Below are 5,224 nucleotides of genomic sequence, written 5' to 3' on the forward strand. Positions count from 1 at the left end.
CACCATAGAATACCTGTCTTGGTATTCGCTGTGGGTCCATGCGGATCACGTGTCCAGACCATCGTAGCTGGGTTTTGAGGACCATTACTTCGATGCTGGTGGAGTTGGCTCTGTCGAGGACTTCCTGGTTGGTGATTCGGACCTGCCATCGGATCCTCATGATTGACTGGAGAGAGTGTTGGTGGAATTGCTCCAACTGCTTCATGTGCTTCCGGTACAGTGTCCATGTCTCGCAAGCATACAGGAGCGAGCTGAGGACCACTGCGTTGTACACTTTGAGCTTCGTCACAGTGCTTACACCCCTGTGTTGGAGGACTTTGGAGCACAGCCGCCTGAGTGCCTGGCTGGCCTTTTGGATCCTGGCATTAATCTCATGGTCTAGGGACCTGTCGTTGGCAATGGTGCTGCCTAGGTACTTGAAAGTGTTGACGTTAAAAAGCTGCGTGCCATCGATTATAATGCATGGCTGGTTAGTTGGCCTCCCTGGTGCAGGTTGGAATAGCACCTCTGTTTTGCTGAGGCTGATAGTCAGGCCAAACAGTTTTGTTGTGGTAGAGAACCTGTCCACAATGGTTTGAAGATGATTTTCTTGGTGGGCCATGAGAGCACAGTCATCTGCGAAGAGAGCTTCCAGGATGAGCCTCTCTGTTGTCTTTGTTTTTGCAGTCAGGCGGCGAAGGTCAAATAGTGAGTCATCTAGTCGGTATTTGATGTAGACGCCCAGGTCTAGATCTATCACAGCATGTCCTAATACTTGGGTGAAAAATAGGTTGAATAGTACCAGAGCGAGGACACAGCCTTGTTTCACGCCATTGGAGATGTTGAAGTGATCTGAAGTCTCTCCACCAGATAGGACCTCCCCTGTCATGTCGACATGAAAGAGCTGGATCAGTTCGACGAATTTTGCTGGGCAACCAAGCTTGCTGAGGATCACCCACAGTGCGTCCCTGTTCACCATGTCGAACGCCTTTGTCAGGTCTATGAAGACAATGTAGAGACTCAGGTTCTGCTCAAGGCATTTTTCCTGCATTTGCCTCACCGTGAAGACATTGTATATGGTGTTGCGATCTGGTCGGAAGCCACATTGTGATTCAGGCACGTTCTGCTCTGAAACAGATGACAGGAGTCTGTTGAGTATAACACGGTCGAGGATCTTTCCAGCAGTGGAGAGTAGTGAGATGCCTCTGTAGTTGTCACAGGCTGCTCGTGAGCCTTTGTTCTTGATTAGGGCTACGATGGAGGCATCTCTGAGTTCTGGGGGCATGTCTTCTTCTTCCCATATGCTGGTCAGCACTATGTGGAATGCCTGGAGTGCCTTTCCGTTTAAGGCCTTGTACACCTTGGTTGGGATCCCATCTTTACTGGGTGCCTTGCCTGCACTCATTTGTTTAATGGCTTTTTGGACTTCCTCTATTGAAGGAGGGACATCAAGTTGTTTAATGGTGCGGTTTTGGGGGATCTGGACAAGGGCGCTTTGGTCGACTGAAGAGGGTCAGTTGAGAAGCTGATTGAAGTGTTCTTTCCACCTGTTGCTGATGCCTTTTTTATCTTTTATGAGAGTGTCACCATCAGAGGATAGCAAGGGAGTGGTGGTGGGTTTTAATGGCCCATAGACAGTCTTGAGGGCACTGAAAAATTGTTTGTAGTTTTTCGTATCAGCAAAATGCTGGATTTCTTCTGCCTTTTTTTCCCACCATAGGTCTTGCATCTTCCTGATCTCACACTGCGCCGTGGCTTGGAGAGACTTGAATCTGTCCTTTTTGGGAGCAGAGCTTGGGTTATTTTGCCACTCCATAAAGGCTTTGTTCCTTTTGCTCAATAGGTCTTCAATAGCAGTGTTGTTCTCATTGAACCAGTCCTGGTGGTTGCGTTGTTTTGGGCCTAGGACTGCCTTTGATGTTTCCTTCTCTGCATCTCTGAACTGGTTCCATTTCTCAGTTGAGCTTCCAGTGAGTGGTCCTTTGGCAGACAGCTTGTCATCCAGGCAGGCCTGGAATGTTTGCAAATAAGATGGATCTCTAAGAGGACTCACTGTTGTAAAATGCGCAAACTTTCTGGGTGTGTTTTGGATGGTGAGGCGCAATGCGCATTTGAAGAGTCGCTCTAACCAATCAGTGGTCTATCCAGCATTCAGCTCCTCTCATGGCTCTGGTGATCTTTACATCCTGGATGTCTTGCTGGCGTACAATGATGTAGTCAATGAGATGCCACTGTTTTGATCGTGGGTGCATCCACATTGTTTTATATTTGTTCGCCATTCTGAACACAGTGTTCGTGATGGTGAGTTCAAACTCTGAGCATTTGCTGAGTAGCAGTAGGCCATTGTTGTTCATTTTGCCCACGCCGTGTTTGCCGAGCACTCCTTTCCATCTTTCATGGTCCTGGCCAATGCGGGCGTTGAAGTCTCCCAGTAGTATCAGCTTGTCATTTGTGGGCACTGAGTGCAGGACGGCACTCAGGTCAGAGTAGAACTGCTCGATGGTCTCCTCTGTGCTGGTCAGTGTTGGGGCATATGTGCTGATGATTGTGGCATACCGGTCTTTGCTGAGAGGCAAACGGATCTTCATGAGCCTCTCGCTGATGCCCACAGGCAAGTCTGGCAGCTGTTTGAGCAAACTGGTCTTGATGGCCAGGCCAACACCGTGGATTCTGTCTTCATTTGAGGCTCTACCTTTCCAGAAGAAGGTGTATCCAGTGGTGGGTTCTCTGAGTGATCCCTCTTCTGGTAAGCGTGTTTCGCTTAAGGCTGCAATGTCGATGTTATATCGCGCCAGTTCTTTACCGATTAGAGCTGTTCTTCTCTCAGGTCTTGGGGTATTCTCTCTATCAAGTAATGTCCTGATGTCCCATGCTCCTAGTAGGAGTTTCTTTGTATTTTTTCTTTGATTTTGACCGCTTAAAGGGATGACCCGTCAGCCGCGATGTGCTGACTGGGTGTTTGTAGGGCAGGCAATGTTTGGGACACCTTTTCTAGTCCCCTCCCTTGATTAGGGTGAGCAGTGCTGTCCTAGAGAGGGCTGCTCAGTCGCCCAGGATGTTGCCGAACGTCCCTGTTGCCCTACAGGGCTGAGCGACCACTGGTCCATGGGCTGCCTACGTGCAGGATCGTGACTACAACTGCCAGTGGTCACCTCCACCTGTTGCATCGTCACTCCCCCATCACCGCAGGTCTTGAAGAGGGTGGACGGGTTTAGGATAGATGAGTGTGCACAAAGATACTTGTGCGTGAAAGAGATTTAAGTGGAAGAGTCGATGCACAGAGACAGTCCCCCTCTCTCGGCGTTGGAAGCCTGGGTCCAGTGGCACGAAAAATTGTTACGTCTGGAGACTTCCTCAGCTGCATTGGATGGCCGTGTCGTCCTTTGTGCTCCAACACGCCCTAAGCACTCCACAGTGCTTTGCTGCGTCGCCCTCTCAGCCTTTGAACCTTCTTGTTGGTTTCTTCAGTCTGTTCAGCTGAAGCAGTCTTCACATGCTGGGTGAGCAAAGCCCTGGTTCACCAGGGGTCGATGACCCGATGGCTACCCTCACAAGGTTTAGCCGGCCTGTCGAATCCATTGCCCGGGGTGTGGCCACTGCCGCATGCTAGCAGCTACTGGGATCCACAAGTGAGAGCTGGGTGTCAGGTGGGGGTCAGAGGCTGGAGAGCTGCCCTAAGAGGGCACGACAAGCCCTCCATACCAGAGATACTACCCCTCCCTGAGCACCCCAAGAGCAAATGAAGTCTTTGTAAAGGACGTTGCTTGTAAAAGACTTTGCTTAAAAAAAAAAAGACTGCTGTCTTTAAGTGACAGAATCTTTATTAGGACACACAAAATGTTAGCTGTCATACCACCTGATAGTTCTCTTCCCATGTTTGGAAATACTGGCTATTTGGTTATTGTTGTTGTTTTTCCCTAGCAATCTTGTCCTTTCTGCTTATGTCTATTAAAGCAGATAATAGATTAGAGATTTGCCCTTTCTTAGGTCCATTTAGATTTTCATGGCTTAAATGCAAGACAAAAAAGTTTTATATTTTTGTCTTTTTTATTAGGGAACTTGGGTTGAGATGTTCTCCCCTAGACTGAAGTAAAAGAACTCCCTTTTAATCCAAAATTAAATGACATACTAAATTCCTTTTAGATGAGTCTTCTCTAAATTTTCGTCTGTAAGATCAAATATCCTATATTTTAGTGGGTTACATGCTTTGCCATTTTATAGCTGATATATACTCACCCATTAAAAAAAAACTCATATAGGAGATCTAGAAGAAATTCAGAGTATGTTAATATATTGTCAATGAAGGCTGATGCAAAAAATCTGTATGTATTTCAGCCCTCTCGCATCTAGTCTTCATGAGTATTTATGAGGAAACTTCTAATATGTTTGCTACAGACTTGAAGTTCAATTCTCTAAGCCCCTTGGCATTTGGTTTGGATCATGTCTGACTCTGGTCAGTGTCTTGATGGTTTAGGTTCAATATTGTAACAAAATGAGATACGCATAAGTCATTTAACAGGAACAAAAACAGACTTACTTAGCCACAGTAACAAAAGGATATTAAAAAAAAGATAGACATCAAAGACACCTCAGGTTGAATTAACTGAGTGAAACTCCTTTGCCTGAGTTGCCTATTGGGACTCACCGGTTAAGTTTTTTTTTTCTTAAAAAAAAAAAAACTCTCACCTTCTGTCTTGGAATCAATACTGTGTATTGGTTCTAAGGAAAGAAGAGCAGTAAGGGCTGGACTGTGGGGATGAAGTGACTTGCCATGAGTCACACAGCTAAGAAGTATCTGAGGTCAGATTTGAACTCAGGACCACCCATCTGTAGGCCTGGCTTTCAATCCACCAAGCCACCTAGTTTCCCCCTCCACCAATTAAGTTTTAAATACCCCTGGAGCCCCATGTGACTGTTTTGTGGTCAAAGAGGAAGTAATGTCAGCAGCCTGAGCCATTAGTCCCCTGAGCCAAACAAGCTTTAATGTACCTTTCAGTACCTTTTAAAGAAAAAGTAGCCTAACTTGCATGGAAGGAAGGATTAGGATATTGCTCTTACCACAATATAGGATGATGAATATGGAAAGGATAGTAGAGGGGCAGCTAGGTAGCACAGTGGACAGAGCATCAGACCTACAGTCAGGACCTGGGTTCAAATATGATCTCAGACACTTCCTAACTGTGTGACCCTGGGCAAGTCATTCAACCTCAATTGCCTAGTCCTTGCTGTTCTTCTGTCTTAGAAT

The sequence above is a fragment of the Monodelphis domestica genome, chromosome 2 (assembly GCF_027887165.1).
Source record: "Monodelphis domestica isolate mMonDom1 chromosome 2, mMonDom1.pri, whole genome shotgun sequence".
Classification (NCBI taxonomy): Eukaryota; Metazoa; Chordata; class Mammalia; order Didelphimorphia; family Didelphidae; genus Monodelphis; species Monodelphis domestica.